The sequence below is a fragment of the Giraffa tippelskirchi genome, chromosome X (assembly GCF_054371585.1).
Source record: "Giraffa tippelskirchi isolate mGirTip1 chromosome X, T2T-mGirTip1v1.2.pri, whole genome shotgun sequence".
Lineage (NCBI taxonomy): Eukaryota > Metazoa > Chordata > Mammalia > Artiodactyla > Giraffidae > Giraffa > Giraffa tippelskirchi.
In genome coordinates this window covers 37,473,466-37,495,421 of record NC_137289.1, presented here as the reverse complement: position 1 = coordinate 37,495,421, position 21,956 = coordinate 37,473,466, and the positions used below count along the sequence as shown (strand labels likewise).

General features: G+C 51.6%; 1 long non-coding RNA gene across 1 annotated transcript in view; it reads right to left on the bottom strand.

The window, feature by feature from the left end:
• Positions 1 to 21,956, bottom strand: part of LOC145536425 (uncharacterized) — a 325,058-nt gene that overhangs the window by 166,788 nt on the left and 136,314 nt on the right. Inside the window, exons 73-83 of the long non-coding RNA XR_014075840.1 lie at positions 20,302 to 20,417; positions 18,379 to 18,494; positions 16,506 to 16,621; positions 14,633 to 14,748; positions 12,710 to 12,825; positions 10,788 to 10,903; positions 8,865 to 8,980; positions 6,942 to 7,057; positions 5,068 to 5,183; positions 3,145 to 3,260; positions 1,222 to 1,337 (exon numbers count right to left, since the gene is read on the bottom strand). This is a non-coding gene — a long non-coding RNA (uncharacterized LOC145536425). The remainder of the gene's footprint in view (positions 1 to 1,221; positions 1,338 to 3,144; positions 3,261 to 5,067; positions 5,184 to 6,941; positions 7,058 to 8,864; positions 8,981 to 10,787; positions 10,904 to 12,709; positions 12,826 to 14,632; positions 14,749 to 16,505; positions 16,622 to 18,378; positions 18,495 to 20,301; positions 20,418 to 21,956) is intronic.

The following is a 21,956-nucleotide window of genomic DNA, read 5'->3' as shown; positions in this document are numbered from 1 at the left end:
TGACAGGAGCACACACTACGATGCACGGCTAGAACCTGGATGTATTCCACGTGGCAAGGGTTTTCAACCAAACCCTAATTCGTGAATCATCCAGGTAATTCTGATCCTAACCCTCATCAGTAACAACAAAGTGACAGAATCCATCACTTCCCGGTCTCCCCAGGAGGCAGCAGCCAGGCCACTCGCCTCAGAGTCCCAGAGACTGCTGTGGACGTGGACCCAGAGCTGGACGGCTCCTCTGGATGCCCTTCTCCCTATGGTCTTCCAGCCCTGGAGAGCCCCCGAAAGAGGACACAGGTCTTTCCCCAACATTCCAGTGGAGCCAACCCAGCTGGCAGAGTTTGGAAGGTGTTTTTGGCTACCATGGGCCTTTCTGAACACGCAAAGGGCGGAGGGAGGCGCCCAGCTCCAGAGGGTGGCTGGCATTTCTGGAGCAACACTGCCAGCAAGCGGAACCATTTTGAGCAAGGCGTGCAGGCCCTTCCTGCGGATCCTGCTGGGGGAAAGCCTGTGAAGAGAGGCCCTGGGGAGTGAGGGTTTCGAGCACTCAGAAGATCCTGGGCGAACCTGACTGCCTGGCACCTCACCAGAGCCGGTGTGGGAGCAACAGGTAGTGCTGTTTGGGGCCGGGCTCGCCCACCAAGGAGCCCCTGGCTGTCAAGCCCTCGGGGGCGTGCTGTCGGTGGCGGCCATGTTCAGGAACAAGGCGCTGAAGCTCCTGCCGCCGGCCACCTGGCCCATCCTGCAGGAAGGCTACTTTGGTAGGTTTAGAAGGACTCAGGTTGCTGAACTAACCATGCCTTTGCTCAGTCTCAGCATTAAGGACGGACCTCCATGGAACCAGTATAAACTGCACTAAAATACTTCAGAAAATCATCTTTCTGACCTGCAAAGGAGGAAAACACAAAGTACACCTGGGAGTTCGCTTCCACACCCATCAGATGTGTGACATCGGCTCCAGGAAAATAATGGCCCTTGCCGGGCTTGAGTTTAAATGCAATTCGGGCACCTTTGAACTTGCAAAGGGTTGGTAGTTGAAGCAAACAGGGAAAACGTTTCTGATCATTACGATGATACAACTATGGCGACGAAGTATGCCTGAACACGCTACTAACCAGACAGTAACCCGAAAAGTTCAGTGAGAGACCTGCCCTGAGAGAGGTGCCTACTGTTCAGAAGCGGGTAACGGAACCAAAGCACAATGAGGGCTGTGTTACGTACCTATGAGACGTCTGAAATCAGTGTCTGCTCTTCGTCTGTGCCTCAACGCTGGCTCCACACCAAGGCAACATATGAGCCGTTGATCACTCTCTTTCATTATTTTAGCAAACCGCGACCTGAAGAGGAAAGAAAATACCGTTGAATACCTTTGCCACAGATGCAGATCAATATCCTTCAGGAAGAATTCGGCTTCAAAACGATAAGTAACCAACGAAAACAAAAAACACACCAGTCACCACAAAGTCCCATTAGGAGAAAACAAACCAAAACACCCGATCAAACCACACTACCTACCCCTAGGAGAAGTCAGCATAAATGTCTAGATGGTCTGGACCTTATACTGCAAACCCACTGTGATGTAACTCACTGTAACCATTTAGACTCAGTGTTGTGGACTGAGGCTGCGGTCTAACATACCGATGCCCTTTTCTGCTCACCTACACTACCGGCCCTGAGGTTTCCGAAAAGAATAACCTGTTAGCCCTGCATGTACAGATACACAAACGTTCTCCCGCTCAGCACTTAATTGATTCCCATGAGGGATGAGTGTCCTGGCAGAAGGGACACATGACATAAGTCTAGGGTTTGTTCAGCACACTCAGTCACCTAGCTAGAAACAAGTTACCAAAGTGGACGGAGCCACTTAAGTAAGAGTGCTCTGTGGGGACCAATGTCTACACCTATTGCAAAAGGACCCATTATGACAGGAGCACACACTACGATGCACGGCTAGAACCTGGATGTATTCCACGAGGCAAGGGTTTTCAACCAAACCCTAATTCGTGAATCATCCAGGTAATTCTGATCCTAACCCTCATCAGTAACAACAAAGTGACAGAATCCATCACTTCCCGGTCTCCCCAGGAGGCAGCGGCCAGGCCACTCGCCTCAGAGTCCCAGAGACTGCTGTGGACGTGGACCCAGAGCTGGACGGCTCCTCTGGATGCCCTTCTCCCTATGGTCTTCCAGCCCAGGAGAGCCCCCGAAAGAGGACACGGGTCTTTCCCCAACATTCCAGTGGAGCCAACCCAGCTGGCAGAGTTTGGAAGGTGTTTTTGGCTACCATGGGCCTTTCTGAACACGCAAAGGGCGGAGGGAGGCGCCCAGCTCCAGAGGGTGGCTGGCATTTCTGGAGCAACACTGCCAGCAAGCGGAACCATTTTGAGTAAGGCGTGCAGGCCCTTCCTGCGGATCCTGCTGGGGGAAGGCCTGTGAAGAGAGGCCCTGGGGAGTGAGGGTTTCGAGCACTCAGAAGATCCTGGGCGAACCTGACTGCCTGGCACCTCACCAGAGCCGGTGTGGGAGCAACAGGTAGTGCTGTTTGGGGCCGGGCTCGCCCACCAAGGAGCCCCTGGCTGTCAAGCCCTCGGGGGCGTGCTATCCGTGGCGGCCATGTTCAGGAACAAGGCGCTGAAGCTCCTGCCGCCGGCCACCTGGCCCATCCTGCAGGAAGGCTACTTTGGTAGGTTTAGAAGGACTCAGGTTGCTGAACTAACCATGCCTTTGCTCAGTCTCAGCATTAAGGACGGACCTCCATGGAACCAGTATAAACTGCACTAAAATACTTCAGAAAATCATCTTTCTGACCTGCAAAAGAGGAAAACACAAAGTACACCTGGGATTTCGCTTCCACACCCATCAGATGTGTGACATCGGCTCCAGGAAAATAATGGCCCTTGCCAGGCTTGAGTTTAAATGCAATTCGGGCACCTTTGAACTTGCAAATGGTTGATAGTTGAAGCAAACAGGGAAAACGTTTCTGATCAATACGATGATACAACTATGGCGACGAAGTATGCCTGAACACGCTACTAACCAGACAGTAACCCGAGAAGTTCAGTGAGAGACCTGCCCTGAGAGAGGTGCCTACTGTACAGAAGCGGGTAACGGAACCAAAGCACAACTGAGGGCTGTGTTACGTACCTATGAGACGTCTGAAATCAGTGTCTGCTCTTCGTCTGTGCCTCAACGCTGGCTCCACACCAAGGCAACATATGAGCCGTTGATCACTCTCTTTCATTATTTTAGCAAACCGCGACCTGAAGAGGAAACAAAATACCGTTGAATACCTTTGCCACAGATGCAGATCAATATCCTTCAGGAAGAATTCGGCTTGAAAACGATAAGTAACCAACGAAAACAAAAAACACACCAGTCACCACAAAGTCCCATTAAGAGAAAACAAACCAAAACACCCGATCAAACCACACTACCTACCCCTAGGAGAAGTCAGCATAAATGTCTAGATGGTCTGGACCTTATACTGCAAACCCACTGTGATGTAACTCACTGTAACCATTTAGACTCAGTGTTGTGGACTGAGGCTGCGGTCTAACATACCGATGCCCTTTTCTGCTCACCTACACTACCGGCCCTGAGGTTTCCGAAAAGAATAACCTGTTAGCCCTGCATGCACAGATACACAAACGTTCTCCCGCTCAGCACTTAATTGATTCCCATGAGGGATGAGTGTCCTGGCAGAAGGGACACATGACATAAGTCTAGGGTTTGTTCAGCACACTCAGTCACCTAGCTAGAAACAAGTTACCAAAGTGGACGGAGCCACTTAAGTAAGAGTGCTCTGTGGGGACCAATGTCTACACCTATTGCAAAAGGACCCATTATGACAGGAGCACACACTACGATGCACGGCTAGAACCTGGATGTATTCCACGAGGCAAGGGTTTTCAACCAAACCCTAATTCGTGAATCATCCAGGTAATTCTGATCCTAACCCTCATCAGTAACAACAAAGTGACAGAATCCATCACTTCCCGGTCTCCCCAGGAGGCAGCGGCCAGGCCACTCGCCTCAGAGTCCCAGAGACTGCTGTGGACGTGGACCCAGAGTTGGACGGCTCCTCTGGATGCCCTTTTCCCTATGGTCTTCCAGCCCAGGAGAGCCCCCGAAAGAGGACACGGGTCTTTCCCCAACATTCCAGTGGAGCCAACCCAGCTGGCAGAGTTTGGAAGGTGTTTTTGGCTACCATGGGCCTTTCTGAACACGCAAAGGGCGGAGGGAGGCGCCCAGCTCCAGAGGGTGGCTGGCATTTCTGGAGCAACACTGCCAGCAAGCGGAACCATTTTGAGCAAGGCGTGCAGGCCCTTCCTGCGGATCCTGCTGGGGGAAGGCCTGTGAAGAGAGGCCCTGGGGAGTGAGGGTTTCGAGCACTCAGAAGATCCTGGGCGAACCTGACTGCCTGGCACCTCACCAGAGCCGGTGTGGGAGCAACAGGTAGTGCTGTTTGGGGCCGGGCTCGCCCACCAAGGAGCCCCTGGCTGTCAAGCCCTCGGGGGCGTGCTGTCGGTGGCGGCCATGTTCAGGAACAAGGCGCTGAAGCTCCTGCCGCCGGCCACCTGGCCCATCCTGCAGGAAGGCTACTTTGGTAGGTTTAGAAGGACTCAGGTTGCTGAACTAACCATGCCTTTGCTCAGTCTCAGCATTAAGGACGGACCTCCATGGAACCAGTATAAACTGCACTAAAATACTTCAGAAAATCATCTTTCTGACCTGCAAAAGAGGAAAACACAAAGTACACCTGGGATTTCGCTTCCACACCCATCAGATGTGTGACATCGGCTCCAGGAAAATAATGGCCCTTGCCGGGCTTGAGTTTAAATGGAATTCGGGCACCTTTGAACTTGCAAATGGTTGATAGTTGAAGCAAACAGGGAAAACGTTTCTGATCAATACGATGATACAACTATGGCGACGAAGTATGCCTGAACACGCTACTAACCAGACAGTAACCCGAGAAGTTCAGTGAGAGACCTGCCCTGAGAGAGGTGCCTACTGTTCAGAAGCGGGTAACGGAACCAAAGCACAACTGAGGGCTGTGTTACGTACCTATGAGACGTCTGAAATCAGTGTCTGCTCTTCGTCTGTGCCTCAACGCTGGCTCCACACCAAGGCAACATATGAGCCGTTGATCACTCTCTTTCATTATTTTAGCAAACCGCGACCTGAAGAGGAAACAAAATACCGTTGAATACCTTTGCCACAGATGCAGATCAATATCCTTCAGGAAGAATTCGGCTTGAAAACGATAAGTAACCAATGAAAACAAAAAACACACCAGTCACCACAAAGTCCCATTAAGAGAAAACAAACCAAAACACCCGATCAAACCACACTACCTACCCCTAGGAGAAGTCAGCATAAATGTCTAGATGGTCTGGACCTTATACTGCAAACCCACTGTGATGTAACTCACTGTAACCATTTAGACTCAGTGTTGTGGACTGAGGCTGCGGTCTAACATACCGATGCCCTTTTCTGCTCACCTACACTACCGGCCCTGAGGTTTCCGAAAAGAATAACCTGTTAGCCCTGCATGCACAGATACACAAACGTTCTCCCGCTCAGCACTTAATTGATTCCCATGAGGGATGAGTGTCCTGGCAGAAGGGACACATGACATAAGTCTAGGGTTTGTTCAGCACACTCAGTCACCTAGCTAGAAACAAGTTACCAAAGTGGACGGAGCCACTTAAGTAAGAGTGCTCTGTGGGGACCAATGTCTACACCTATTGCAAAAGGACCCATTATGACAGGAGCACACACTACGATGCACGGCTAGAACCTGGATGTATTCCACGTGGCAAGGGTTTTCAACCAAACCCTAATTCGTGAATCATCCAGGTAATTCTGATCCTAACCCTCATCAGTAACAACAAAGTGACAGAATCCATCACTTCCCGGTCTCCCCAGGAGGCAGCGGCCAGGCCACTCGCCTCAGAGTCCCAGAGACTGCTGTGGACGTGGACCCAGAGTTGGACGGCTCCTCTGGATGCCCTTTTCCCTATGGTCTTCCAGCCCAGGAGAGCCCCCGAAAGAGGACACGGGTCTTTCCCCAACATTCCAGTGGAGCCAACCCAGCTGGCAGAGTTTGGAAGGTGTTTTTGGCTACCATGGGCCTTTCTGAACACGCAAAGGGTGGAGGGAGGCGCCCAGCTCCAGAGGGTGGCTGGCATTTCTGGAGCAACACTGCCAGCAAGCGGAACCATTTTGAGCAAGGCGTGCAGGCCCTTCCTGCGGATCCTGCTGGGGGAAGGCCTGTGAAGAGAGGCCCTGGGGAGTGAGGGTTTCGAGCACTCAGAAGATCCTGGGCGAACCTGACTGCCTGGCACCTCACCAGAGCCGGTGTGGGAGCAACAGGTAGTGCTGTTTGGGGCCGGGCTCGCCCAACGAGGAGCCCCTGGCTGTCAAGCCCTCGGGGGCGTGGTGTCGGTGGCGGCCATGTTCAGGAACAAGGCCCTGAAGCTCCTGCCACCGGCCACCTGGCCCATCCTGCAGGAAGGTTGCTCAGTCTCAGCATTAAGGACAGACCTCCATGGAACCAGTATAAACTGCACTAAAATACTTCATAAAATCATCTTTCTGACCTGCAAAGGAGGAAAACACAAAGTACATCTGGGAGTTCTCTTCCACAACCATCAGATGTGTGACATCGGCTCCAGGAAAATAATGGCCCTTGCCGGGCTTGAGCTTAAATGGAATTCGGGCACCTTTGAACTTGCAAATGGTTGATAGTTGAAGCAAACAGGGAAAACGTTTCTGACCATTACGATGATACAACTGTGGCGACGAACAATGCCTGAACACGCTAGTAACCAGACAGTAACCCGAGAAGTTCGGTGAGAGACCCGCCCCGAGAGAGGTGCCTACTGTTCAGAAGCGGGTAACGGAACCAAAGCACAACTGAGGGCTGTGTTACGTACCTATGAGACGTCTGAAATCAGTGTCTGCTCTTCGTCTGTGCCTCAACGCTGGCTCCACACCAAGGCAACAAATGAGCCGTGGATCACTCTCTTTCATTATTTTAGGAAACCGCGACCTGAAGAGGAAAGAAAATACCGTTGAATACCTTTGCCACAGAAGAAGATCAATATCCTTCAGGAAGAATTCGGTTTGAAAACGATAAGTAGCCCACGAAAACAAAAAACACACCAGTCACCACAAAGTCCCATTAAGAGAAAACAAACCAAAACACCCGATCAAACCACACTACCTACCCCTAGGAGAAGTCAGCATAAATGTCTAGATGGTCTGGACCTTATACTGCAAACCCACTGTGATGTAACTCACTGTAACCATTTAGACTCAGTGTTGTGGACTGAGGCTGCGGTCTAACATACCGATGCCCTTTTCTGCTCACCTACACTACCGGCCCTGAGGTTTCCGAAAAGAATAACCTGTTAGCCCTGCATGCACAGATACACAAACGTTCTCCCGCTCAGCACTTAATTGATTCCCATGAGGGATGAGTGTCCTGGCAGAAGGGACACATGACATAAGTCTAGGGTTTGTTCAGCACACTCAGTCACCTAGCTAGAAACAAGTTACCAAAGTGCACGGAGCCACTTAACTAAGAGTGCTCTTTGGGGACCAATGTCTACACCTATTGCAAAAGGACCCATTATGACAGGAGCACACACTACGATGCACGGCTAGAACCTGGATGTATTCCACGTGGCAAGGGTTTTCAACCAAACCCTAATTCGTGAATCATCCAGGTAATTCTGATCCTAACCCTCATCAGTAACAACAAAGTGACAGAATCCATCACTTCCCGGTCTCCCCAGGAGGCAGCGGCCAGGCCACTCGCCTCAGAGTTCCAGAGGCTGCTGTGGACGTGGACCCAGAGTTGGACGGCTCCTCTGGATGCCCTTCTCCCTATGGTCTTCCAGCCCAGGAGAGCCCCCGAAAAAGGACACAGGTATTTCCCCAACATTCCAGTGGAGCCAACCCAGCTGGCAGAGTTTGGAAGGTGTTTTTGGCTACCATGGGCCTTTCTGAACACGCAAAGGGCGGAGGGAGGCGCCGAGCTCCAGAGGGTGGCTGGCATTTCTGGAGCAACACTGCCAGCAAGCGGAACCATTTTGAGCAAGGCGTGCAGGCCCTTCCTGCGGATCCTGCTGGGGGAAGGCCTGTGAAGAGAGGCCCTGGGGAGTGAGGGTTTCGAGCACTCAGAAGATCCTGGGCGAACCTGACTGCCTGGCACCTCACCAGAGCCGGTGTGGGAGCAACAGGTAGTGCTGTTTGGGGCCAGGCTCGCCCACCAAGGAGCCCCTGGCTGTCAAGCCCTCGGGGGCGTGCTGTCGGTGGCGGCCATGTTCAGGAACAAGGCGCTGAAGCTCCTGCCGCCGGCCACCTGGCCCATCCTGCAGGAAGGCTACTTTGGTAGGTTTAGAAGGACTCAGGTTGCTGAACTAACCATGCCTTTGCTCAGTCTCAGCATTAAGGACAGACCTCCATGGAACCAGTATAAACTGCACTAAAATACTTCAGAAAATCATCTTTCTGACCTGCAAAAGAGGAAAACACAAAGTACACCTGGGATTTCGCTTCCACACCCATCTGATGTGTGACATCGGCTCCAGGAAAATAATGGCCCTTGCCGGGCTTGAGTTTAAATGGAATTCGGGCACCTTTGAACTTGCAAATGGTTGATAGTTGAAGCAAACAGGGAAAACGTTTCTGATCAATACGATGATACAACTATGGCGACGAAGTATGCCTGAACACGTTACTAACCAGACAGTAACCCGAGAAGTTCAGTGAGAGACCTGCCCTGAGAGAGGTGCCTACTGTTCAGAAGCGGGTAACGGAACCAAAGCACAACTGAGGGCTGTGTTACGTACCTATGAGACGTCTGAAATCAGTGTCTGCTCTTCGTCTGTGCCTCAACGCTGGCTCCACACCAAGGCAACATATGAGCCGTTGATCACTCTCTTTCATTATTTTAGCAAACCGCGACCTGAAGAGGAAAGAAAATACCGTTGAATACCTTTGCCACAGATGCAGATCAATATCCTTCAGGAAGAATTCGGCTTGAAAACGATAAGTAACCAACAAAAACAAAAAACACACCAGTCACCACAAAGTCCCATTAGGAGAAAACAAACCAAAACACCCGATCAAACCACACTACCTACCCCTAGGAGAAGTCAGCATAAATGTCTAGATGGTCTGGACCTTATACTGCAAACCCACTGTGATGTAACTCACTGTAACCATTTAGACTCAGTGTTGTGGACTGAGGCTGCGGTCTAACATACCGATGCCCTTTTCTGCTCACTTACACTACCGGCCCTGAGGTTTCCGAAAAGAATAACCTGTTAGCCCTGCATGTACAGATACACAAACGATCTCCCGCTCAGCACTTAATTGATTCCCATGAGGGATGAGTGTCCTGGCAGAAGGGACACATGACATAAGTCTAGGGTTTGTTCAGCACACTCAGTCACCTAGCTAGAAACAAGTTACCAAAGTGGACGGAGCCACTTAAGTAAGAGTGCTCTGTGGGGACCAATGTCTACACCTATTGCAAAAGGACCCATTATGACAGGAGCACACACTACGATGCACGGCTAGAACCTGGATGTATTCCACGAGGCAAGGGTTTTCAACCAAACACTAATTCGTGAATCATCCAGGTAATTCTGATCCTAACCCTCATCAGTAACAACAAAGTGACAGAATCCATCACTTCCCGGTCTCCCCAGGAGGCAGCGGCCAGGCCACTCGCCTCAGAGTCCCAGAGACTGCTGTGGACGTGGACCAAGAGGTGGACGGCTCCTCTGGATGCCCTTTTCCCTATGGTCTTCCAGCACAGGAGAGCCCACGAAAGAGGACACGGGTCTTTCCCCAACATTCCAGTGGAGCCAACCCAGCTGGCAGAGTTTGGAAGGTGTTTTTGGCTACCATGGGCCTTTCTGAACACGCAAAGGGCGGAGGGAGGCGCCGAGCTCCAGAGGGTGGCTGGCATTTCTGGAGCAACACTGCCAGCAAGCGGAACCATTTTGAGCAAGGCGTGCAGGCCCTTCCTGCGGATCCTGCTGGGGGAAGGCCTGTGAAGAGAGGCCCTGGGGAGTGAGGGTTTCGAGCACTCAGAATATCCTGGGCGAACCTGACTGCCTGGCACCTCACCAGAGCCGGTGTGGGAGCAACAGGTAATGCTGTTTGGGGCCGGGCTCGCCCACCAAGGAGCCCCTGGCTGTCAAGCCCTCGGGGGCGTGCTGTCGGTGGCGGCCATGTTCAGGAACAAGGCGCTGAAGCTCGTGCCGCCGGCCACCTGGCCCATCCTGCAGGAAGGCTACTTCGGTAGTTTTAGAAGGACTCAGGTTGCTGAACTAACCATGCCTTTGCTCAGTCTCAGCATTAAGGACGGACCTCCATGGAACCAGTATAAACTGCACTAAAATACTTCAGAAAATCATCTTTCTGACCTGCAAAGGAGGAAAACACAAAGTACACCTGGGAGTTCGCTTCCACACCCATCAGATGTGTGACATCGGCTCCAGGAAAATAATGGCCCTTGCCGGGCTTGAGTTTAAATGCAATTCGGGCACCTTTGAACTTGCAAATGGTTGGTAGTTGAAGCAAACAGGGAAAACGTTTCTGATCATTACGATGATACAACTATGGCGACGAAGTATGCCTGAACACGCTACTAACCAGACAGTAACCCGAGAAGTTCAGTGAGAGACCTGCCCTGAGAGAGGTGCCTACTCTTCAGAAGCGGGTAACGGAACCAAAGCACAACTGAGGGCTGTGTTACGTACCTATGAGACGTCTGAAATCAGTGTCTGCTCTTCGTCTGTGCCTCAACGCTGGCTCCACACCAAGGCAACATATGAGCCGTTGATCACTCTCTTTCATTATTTTAGCAAACCGCAACCTGAAGAGGAAAGAAAATACCGTTGAATACCTTTGCCACAGATGCAGATCAATATCCTTCAGGAAGAATTCGGCTTCAAAACGATAAGTAACCAACGAAAACAAAAAACACACCAGTCACCACAAAGTCCCATTAAGAGAAAACAAACCAAAACACCCGATCAAACCACACTACCTACCCCTAGGAGAAGTCAGCATAAATGTCTAGATGGTCTGGACCTTATACTGCAAACCCACTGTGATGTAACTCACTGTAACCATTTAGACTCAGTGTTGTGGACTGAGGCTGCGGTCTAACATACCGATGCCCTTTTCTGCTCACCTACACTACCGGCCCTGAGGTTTCCGAAAAGAATAACCTGTTAGCCCTGCATGCACAGATACACAAACGTTCTCCCGCTCAGCACTTAATTGATTCCCATGAGGGATGAGTGTCCTGGCAGAAGGGACACATGACATAAGTCTAGGGTTTGTTCAGCACACTCAGTCACCTAGCTAGAAACAAGTTACCAAAGTGGACGGAGCCACTTAAGTAAGAGTGCTCTGTGGGGACCAATGTCTACACCTATTGCAAAAGCACCCATTATGACAGGAGCACACACTACGATGCACGGCTAGAACCTGGATGTATTCCACGAGGCAAGGGTTTTCAACCAAACCCTAATTCGTGAATCATCCAGGTAATTCTGATCCTAACCCTCATCAGTAACAACAAAGTGACAGAATCCATCACTTCCCGGTCTCCCCAGGAGGCAGCAGCCAGGCCACTCGCCTCAGAGTCCCAGAGACTGCTGTGGACGTGGACCCAGAGCTGGACGGCTCCTCTGGATGCCCTTCTCCCTATGGTCTTCCAGCCCTGGAGAGCCCCCGAAAGAGGACACGGGTCTTTCCCCAACATTCCAGTGGAGCCAACCCAGCTGGCAGAGTTTGGAAGGTGTTTTTGGCTACCATGGGCCTTTCTGAACACGCAAAGGGTGGAGGGAGGCGCCCAGCTCCAGAGGGTGGCTGGCATTTCTGGAGCAACACTGCCAGCAAGCGGAACCATTTTGAGCAAGGCGTGCAGGCCCTTCCTGCGGATCCTGCTGGGGGAAAGCCTGTGAAGAGAGGCCCTGGGGAGTGAGGGTTTCGAGCACTCAGAAGATCCTGGGCGAACCTGACTGCCTGGCACCTCACCAGAGCCGGTGTGGGAGCAACAGGTAGTGCTGTTTGGGGCCGGGCTCGCCCACCAAGGAGCCCCTGGCTGTCAAGCCCTCGGGGGCGTGCTGTCGGTGGCGGCCATGTTCAGGAACAAGGCGCTGAAGCTCCTGCCGCCGGCCACCTGGCCCATCCTGCAGGAAGGCTACTTTGGTAGGTTTAGAAGGACTCAGGTTGCTGAACTAACCATGCCTTTGCTCAGTCTCAGCATTAAGGACGGACCTCCATGGAACCAGTATAAACTGCACTAAAATACTTCAGAAAATCATCTTTCTGACCTGCAAAGGAGGAAAACACAAAGTACACCTGGGAGTTCGCTTCCACACCCATCAGATGTGTGACATCGGCTCCAGGAAAATAATGGCCCTTGCCGGGCTTGAGTTTAAATGGAATTCGGGCACCTTTGAACTTGCAAAGGGTTGGTAGTTGAAGCAAACAGGGAAAACGTTTCTGATCATTACGATGATACAACTATGGCGACGAAGTATGCCTGAACACGCTACTAACCAGACAGTAACCCGAGAAGTTCAGTGAGAGACCTGCCCTGAGAGAGGTGCCTACTGTTCAGAAGCGGGTAACGGAACCAAAGCACAATGAGGGCTGTGTTACGTACCTATGAGACGTCTGAAATCAGTGTCTGCTCTTCGTCTGTGCCTCAACGCTGGCTCCACACCAAGGCAACATATGAGCCGTTGATCACTCTCTTTCATTATTTTAGCAAACCGCGACCTGAAGAGGAAAGAAAATACCGTTAAATACCTTTGCCACAGATGCAGATCAATATCCTTCAGGAAGAATTCGGCTTCAAAACGATAAGTAACCAACGAAAACAAAAAACACACCAGTCACCACAAAGTCCCATTAGGAGAAAACAAACCAAAACACCCGATCAAACCACACTACCTACCCCTAGGAGAAGTCAGCATAAATGTCTAGATGGTCTGGACCTTATACTGCAAACCCACTGTGATGTAACTCACTGTAACCATTTAGACTCAGTGTTGTGGACTGAGGCTGCGGTCTAACATACCGATGCCCTTTTCTGCTCACCTACACTACCGGCCCTGAGGTTTCCGAAAAGAATAACCTGTTAGCCCTGCATGTACAGATACACAAACGTTCTCCCGCTCAGCACTTAATTGATTCCCATGAGGGATGAGTGTCCTGGCAGAAGGGACACATGACATAAGTCTAGGGTTTGTTCAGCACACTCAGTCACCTAGCTAGAAACAAGTTACCAAAGTGCACGGAGCCACTTAAGTAAGAGTGCTCTGTGGGGACCAATGTCTACACCTATTGCAAAAGGACCCATTATGACAGGAGCACACACTACGATGCACGGCTAGAACCTGGATGTATTCCACGAGGCAAGGGTTTTCAACCAAACCCTAATTCGTGAATCATCCAGGTAATTCTGATCCTAACCCTCATCAGTAACAACAAAGTGACAGAATCCATCACTTCCCGGTCTCCCCAGGAGGCAGCGGCCAGGCCACTCGCCTCAGAGTCCCAGAGACTGCTGTGGACGTGGACCCAGAGCTGGACGGCTCCTCTGGATGCCCTTCTCCCTATGGTCTTCCAGTCCAGGAGAGCCCCCGAAAGAGGACACGGGTCTTTCCCCAACATTCCAGTGGAGCCAACCCAGCTGGCAGAGTTTGGAAGGTGTTTTTGGCTACCATGGGCCTTTCTGAACACGCAAAGGGCGGAGGGAGGCGCCCAGCTCCAGAGGGTGGCTGGCATTTCTGGAGCAACACTGCCAGCAAGCGGAACCATTTTGAGCAAGGCGTGCATGCCCTTCCTGCGGATCCTGCTGGGGGAAGGCCTGTGAAGAGAGGCCCTGGGGAGTGAGGGTTTCGAGCACTCAGAAGATCCTGGGCGAACCTGACTGCCTGGCACCTCACCAGAGCCGGTGTGGGAGCAACAGGTAGTGCTGTTTGGGGCCGGGCTCGCCCACCAAGGAGCCCCTGGCTGTCAAGCCCTCGGGGGCGTGCTGTCGGTGGCGGCCATGTTCAGGAACAAGGCGCTGAAGCTCCTGCCGCCGGCCACCTGGCCCATCCTGCAGGAAGGCTACTTTGGTAGGTTTAGAAGGACTCAGGTTGCTGAACTAACCATGCCTTTGCTCAGTCTCAGCATTAAGGACGGACCTCCATGGAACCAGTATAAACTGCACTAAAATACTTCAGAAAATCATCTTTCTGACCTGCAAAAGAGGAAAACACAAAGTACACCTGGGATTTCGCTTCCACACCCATCAGATGTGTGACATCGGCTCCAGGAAAATAATGGCCCTTGCCGGGCTTGAGTTTAAATGGAATTCGGGCACCTTTGAACTTGCAAATGGTTGATAGTTGAAGCAAACAGGGAAAACGTTTCTGATCAATACGATGATACAACTATGGCGACGAAGTATGCCTGAACACGCTACTAACCAGACAGTAACCCGAGAAGTTCAGTGAGAGACCTGCCCTGAGAGAGGTGCCTACTGTACAGAAGCGGGTAACGGAACCAAAGCACAACTGAGGGCTGTGTTACGTACCTATGAGACGTCTGAAATCAGTGTCTGCTCTTCGTCTGTGCCTCAACGCTGGCTCCACACCAAGGCAACATATGAGCCGTTGATCACTCTCTTTCATTATTTTAGCAAACCGCGACCTGAAGAGGAAACAAAATACCGTTGAATACCTTTGCCACAGATGCAGATCAATATCCTTCAGGAAGAATTCGGCTTGAAAACGATAAGTAACCAACGAAAACAAAAAACACACCAGTCACCACAAAGTCCCATTAAGCGAAAACAAACCAAAACACCCAATCAAACCACACTACCTACCCCTAGGAGAAGTCAGCATAAATGTCTAGATGGTCTGGACCTTATACTGCAAACCCACTGTGATGTAACTCACTGTAACCATTTAGACTCAGTGTTGTGGACTGAGGCTGCGGTCTAACATACCGATGCCCTTTTCTGCTCACCTACACTACCGGCCCTGAGGTTTCCGAAAAGAATAACCTGTTAGCCCTGCATGCACAGATACACAAACGTTCTCCCGCTCAGCACTTAATTGATTCCCATGAGGGATGAGTGTCCTGGCAGAAGGGACACATGACATAAGTCTAGGGTTTGTTCAGCACACTCAGTCACCTAGCTAGAAACAAGTTACCAAAGTGGACGGAGCCACTTAAGTAAGAGTGCTCTGTGGGGACCAATGTCTACACCTATTGCAAAAGGACCCATTATGACAGGAGCACACACTACGATGCACGGCTAGAACCTGGATGTATTCCACGTGGCAAGGGTTTTCAACCAAACCCTAATTCGTGAATCATCCAGGTAATTCTGATCCTAACCCTCATCAGTAACAACAAAGTGACAGAATCCATCACTTCCCGGTCTCCCCAGGAGGCAGCGGCCAGGCCACTCGCCTCAGAGTCCCAGAGACTGCTGTGGACGTGGACCCAGAGTTGGACGGCTCCTCTGGATGCCCTTTTCCCTATGGTCTTCCAGCCCAGGAGAGCCCCCGAAAGAGGACACGGGTCTTTCCCCAACATTCCAGTGGAGCCAACCCAGCTGGCAGAGTTTGGAAGGTGTTTTTGGCTACCATGGGCCTTTCTGAACACGCAAAGGGCGGAGGGAGGCGCCCAGCTCCAGAGGGTGGCTGGCATTTCTGGAGCAACACTGCCAGCAAGCGGAACCATTTTGAGCAAGGCGTGCAGGCCCTTCCTGCGGATCCTGCTGGGGGAAGGCCTGTGAAGAGAGGCCCTGGGGAGTGAGGGTTTCGAGCACTCAGAAGATCCTGGGCGAACCTGACTGCCTGGCACCTCACCAGAGCCGGTGTGGGAGCAACAGGTAGTGCTGTTTGGGGCCGGGCTCGCCCAACGAGGAGCCCCTGGCTGTCAAGCCCTCGGGGCGTGGTGTCGGTGGCGGCCATGTTCAGGAAGAAGGCCCTGAAGCTCCTGCCACCGGCCACCTGGCCCATCCTGCAGGAAGGTTGCTCAGTCTCAGCATTAAGGACAGACCTCCATGGAACCAGTATAAACTGCACTAAAATACTTCAGAAAATCATCTTTCTGACCTGCAAAGGAGGAAAACACAAAGTACATCTGGGAGTTCTCTTCCACAACCATCAGATGTGTGACATCGGCTCCAGGAAAATAATGGCCCTTGCCGGGCTTGAGTTTAAATGGAATTCGGGCACCTTTGAACTTGCAAATGGTTGATAGTTGAAGCAAACAGGGAAAACGTTTCTGACCATTACGATGATACAACTGTGGCGACGAACAATGCCTGAACACGCTAGTAACCAGACAGTAACCCGAGAAGTTCGGTGAGAGACCCGCCCCGAGAGAGGTGCCTACTGTTCAGAAGCGGGTAACGGAACCAAAGCACAACTGAGGGCTGTGTTACGTACCTATGAGACGTCTGAAATCAGTGTCTGCTCTTCGTCTGTGCCTCAACGCTGGCTCCACACCAAGGCAACATATGAGCCGTTGATCACTCTCTTTCATTATTTTAGCAAACCGCGACCTGAAGAGGAAACAAAATACCGTTGAATACCTTTGCCACAGATGCAGATCAATATCCTTCAGGAAGAATTCGGCTTGAAAACGATAAGTAACCAACGAAAACAAAAAACACACCAGTCACCACAAAGTCCCATTAAGAGAAAACAAACCAAAACACCCGATCAAACCACACTACCTACCCCTAGGAGAAGTCAGCATAAATGTCTAGATGGTCTGGACCTTATACTGCAAACCCACTGTGATGTAACTCACTGTAACCATTTAGACTCAGTGTTGTGGACTGAGGCTGCGGTCTAACATACCGATGCCCTTTTCTGCTCACCTACACTACCGGCCCTGAGGTTTCCGAAAAGAATAACCTGTTAGCCCTGCATGCACAGATACACAAACGTTCTCCCGCTCAGCACTTAATTGATTCCCATGAGGGATGAGTGTCCTGGCAGAAGGGACACATGACATAAGTCTAGGGTTTGTTCAGCACACTCAGTCACCTAGCTAGAAACAAGTTACCAAAGTGGACGGAGCCACTTAAGTAAGAGTGCTCTGTGGGGACCAATGTCTACACCTATTGCAAAAGGACCCATTATGACAGGAGCACACACTACGATGCACGGCTAGAACCTGGATGTATTCCACGTGGCAAGGGTTTTCAACCAAACCCTAATTCGTGAATCATCCAGGTAATTCTGATCCTAACCCTCATCAGTAACAACAAAGTGACAGAATCCATCACTTCCCGGTCTCCCCAGGAGGCAGCGGCCAGGCCACTCGCCTCAGAGTCCCAGAGACTGCTGTGGACGTGGACCCAGAGTTGGACGGCTCCTCTGGATGCCCTTTTCCCTATGGTCTTCCAGCCCAGGAGAGCCCCCGAAAGAGGACACGGGTCTTTCCCCAACATTCCAGTGGAGCCAACCCAGCTGGCAGAGTTTGGAAGGTGTTTTTGGCTACCATGGGCCTTTCTGAACACGCAAAGGGCGGAGGGAGGCGCCCAGCTCCAGAGGGTGGCTGGCATTTCTGGAGCAACACTGCCAGCAAGCGGAACCATTTTGAGCAAGGCGTGCAGGCCCTTCCTGCGGATCCTGCTGGGGGAAGGCCTGTGAAGAGAGGCCCTGGGGAGTGAGGGTTTCGAGCACTCAGAAGATCCTGGGCGAACCTGACTGCCTGGCACCTCACCAGAGCCGGTGTGGGAGCAACAGGTAGTGCTGTTTGGGGCCGGGCTCGCCCAACGAGGAGCCCCTGGCTGTCAAGCCCTCGGGGCGTGGTGTCGGTGGCGGCCATGTTCAGGAACAAGGCCCTGAAGCTCCTGCCACCGGCCACCTGGCCCATCCTGCAGGAAGGTTGCTCAGTCTCAGCATTAAGGACAGACCTCCATGGAACCAGTATAAACTGCACTAAAATACTTCAGAAAATCATCTTTCTGACCTGCAAAGGAGGAAAACACAAAGTACATCTGGGAGTTCTCTTCCACAACCATCAGATGTGTGACATCGGCTCCAGGAAAATAATGGCCCTTGCCGGGCTTGAGTTTAAATGGAATTCGGGCACCTTTGAACTTGCAAATGGTTGATAGTTGAAGCAAACAGGGAAAACGTTTCTGACCATTACGATGATACAACTGTGGCGACGAACAATGCCTGAACACGCTAGTAACCAGACAGTAACCCGAGAAGTTCGGTGAGAGACCCGCCCCGAGAGAGGTGCCTACTGTTCAGAAGCGGGTAACGGAACCAAAGCACAACTGAGGGCTGTGTTACGTACCTATGAGACGTCTGAAATCAGTGTCTGCTCTTCGTCTGTGCCTCAACGCTGGCTCCACACCAAGGCAACATATGAGCCGTTGATCACTCTCTTTCATTATTTTAGCAAACCGCGACCTGAAGAGGAAACAAAATACCGTTGAATACCTTTGCCACAGATGCAGATCAATATCCTTCAGGAAGAATTCGGCTTGAAAACGATAAGTAACCAACGAAAACAAAAAACACACCAGTCACCACAAAGTCCCATTAAGAGAAAACAAACCAAAACACCCGATCAAACCACACTACCTACCCCTAGGAGAAGTCAGCATAAATGTCTAGATGGTCTGGACCTGATACTGCAAACCCACTGTGATGTAACTCACTGTAACCATTTAGACTCAGTGTTGTGGACTGAGGCTGCGGTCTAACATACCGATGCCCTTTTCTGCTCACCTACACTACCGGCCCTGAGGTTTCCGAAAAGAATAACCTGTTAGCCCTGCATGCACAGATACACAAACGTTCTCCCGCTCAGCACTTAATTGATTCCCATGAGGGATGAGTGTCCTGGCAGAAGGGACACATGACATAAGTCTAGGGTTTGTTCAGCACACTCAGTCACCTAGCTAGAAACAAGTTACCAAAGTGGACGGAGCCACTTAAGTAAGAGTGCTCTGTGGGGACCAATGTCTACACCTATTGCAAAAGGACCCATTATGACAGGAGCACACACTACGATGCACGGCTAGAACCTGGATGTATTCCACGTGGCAAGGGTTTTCAACCAAACCCTAATTCGTGAATCATCCAGGTAATTCTGATCCTAACCCTCATCAGTAACAACAAAGTGACAGAATCCATCACTTCCCGGTCTCCCCAGGAGGCAGCGGCCAGGCCACTCGCCTCAGAGTCCCAGAGACTGCTGTGGACGTGGACCCAGAGTTGGACGGCTCCTCTGGATGCCCTTTTCCCTATGGTCTTCCAGCCCAGGAGAGCCCACGAAAGAGGACACGGGTCTTTCCCCAACATTCCAGTGGAGCCAACCCAGCTGGCAGAGTTTGGAAGGTGTTTTAGGCTACCATGGGCCTTTCTGAACACGCAAAGGGCGGAGGGAGGCGCCCAGCTCCAGAGGGTGGCTGGCATTTCTGGAGCAACACTGCCAGCAAGCGGAACCATTTTGAGCAAGGCGTGCATGCCCTTCCTGCGGATCCTGCTGGGGGAAGGCCTGTGAAGAGAGGCCCTGGGGAGTGAGGGTTTCGAGCACTCAGAAGATCCTGGGCGAACCTGACTGCCTGGCACCTCACCAGAGCCGGTGTGGGAGCAACAGGTAGTGCTGTTTGGGGCCGGGCTCGCCCACCAAGGAGCCCCTGGCTGTCAAGCCCTCGGGGGCGTGCTGTCGGTGGCGGCCATGTTCAGGAACAAGGCGCTGAAGCTCCTGCCGCCGGCCACCTGGCCCATCCTGCAGGAAGGCTACTTTGGTAGGTTTAGAAGGACTCAGGTTGCTGAACTAACCATGCCTTTGCTCAGTCTCAGCATTAAGGACGGACCTCCATGGAACCAGTATAAACTGCACTAAAATACTTCAGAAAATCATCTTTCTGACCTGCAAAAGAGGAAAACACAAAGTACACCTGGGATTTCGCTTCCACACCCATCAGATGTGTGACATCGGCTCCAGGAAAATAATGGCCCTTGCCGGGCTTGAGTTTAAATGGAATTCGGGCACCTTTGAACTTGCAAATGGTTGATAGTTGAAGCAAACAGGGAAAACGTTTCTGATCAATACGATGATACAACTATGGCGACGAAGTATGCCTGAACACGCTACTAACCAGACAGTAACCCGAGAAGTTCAGTGAGAGACCTGCCCTGAGAGAGGTGCCTACTGTACAGAAGCGGGTAACGGAACCAAAGCACAACTGAGGGCTGTGTTACGTACCTATGAGACGTCTGAAATCAGTGTCTGCTCTTCGTCTGTGCCTCAACGCTGGCTCCACACCAAGGCAACATATGAGCCGTTGATCACTCTCTTTCATTATTTTAGCAAACCGCGACCTGAAGAGGAAACAAAATACCGTTGAATACCTTTGCCACAGATGCAGATCAATATCCTTCAGGAAGAATTCGGCTTGAAAACGATAAGTAACCAACGAAAACAAAAAACACACCAGTCACCACAAAGTCCCATTAAGCGAAAACAAACCAAAACACCCAATCAAACCACACTACCTACCCCTAGGAGAAGTCAGCATAAATGTCTAGATGGTCTGGACCTTATACTGCAAACCCACTGTGATGTAACTCACTGTAACCATTTAGACTCAGTGTTGTGGACTGAGGCTGCGGTCTAACATACCGATGCCCTTTTCTGCTCACCTACACTACCGGCCCTGAGGTTTCCGAAAAGAATAACCTGTTAGCCCTGCATGCACAGATACACAAACGTTCTCCCGCTCAGCACTTAATTGATTCCCATGAGGGATGAGTGTCCTGGCAGAAGGGACACATGACATAAGTCTAGGGTTTGTTCAGCACACTCAGTCACCTAGCTAGAAACAAGTTACCAAAGTGGACGGAGCCACTTAAGTAAGAGTGCTCTGTGGGGACCAATGTCTACACCTATTGCAAAAGGACCCATTATGACAGGAGCACACACTACGATGCACGGCTAGAACCTGGATGTATTCCACGTGGCAAGGGTTTTCAACCAAACCCTAATTCGTGAATCATCCAGGTAATTCTGATCCTAACCCTCATCAGTAACAACAAAGTGACAGAATCCATCACTTCCCGGTCTCCCCAGGAGGCAGCGGCCAGGCCACTCGCCTCAGAGTCCCAGAGACTGCTGTGGACGTGGACCCAGAGTTGGACGGCTCCTCTGGATGCCCTTTTCCCTATGGTCTTCCAGCCCAGGAGAGCCCCCGAAAGAGGACACGGGTCTTTCCCCAACATTCCAGTGGAGCCAACCCAGCTGGCAGAGTTTGGAAGGTGTTTTTGGCTACCATGGGCCTTTCTGAACACGCAAAGGGCGGAGGGAGGCGCCCAGCTCCAGAGGGTGGCTGGCATTTCTGGAGCAACACTGCCAGCAAGCGGAACCATTTTGAGCAAGGCGTGCAGGCCCTTCCTGCGGATCCTGCTGGGGGAAGGCCTGTGAAGAGAGGCCCTGGGGAGTGAGGGTTTCGAGCACTCAGAAGATCCTGGGCGAACCTGACTGCCTGGCACCTCACCAGAGCCGGTGTGGGAGCAACAGGTAGTGCTGTTTGGGGCCGGGCTCGCCCAACGAGGAGCCCCTGGCTGTCAAGCCCTCGGGGCGTGGTGTCGGTGGCGGCCATGTTCAGGAAGAAGGCCCTGAAGCTCCTGCCACCGGCCACCTGGCCCATCCTGCAGGAAGGTTGCTCAGTCTCAGCATTAAGGACAGACCTCCATGGAACCAGTATAAACTGCACTAAAATACTTCAGAAAATCATCTTTCTGACCTGCAAAGGAGGAAAACACAAAGTACATCTGGGAGTTCTCTTCCACAACCATCAGATGTGTGACATCGGCTCCAGGAAAATAATGGCCCTTGCCGGGCTTGAGTTTAAATGGAATTCG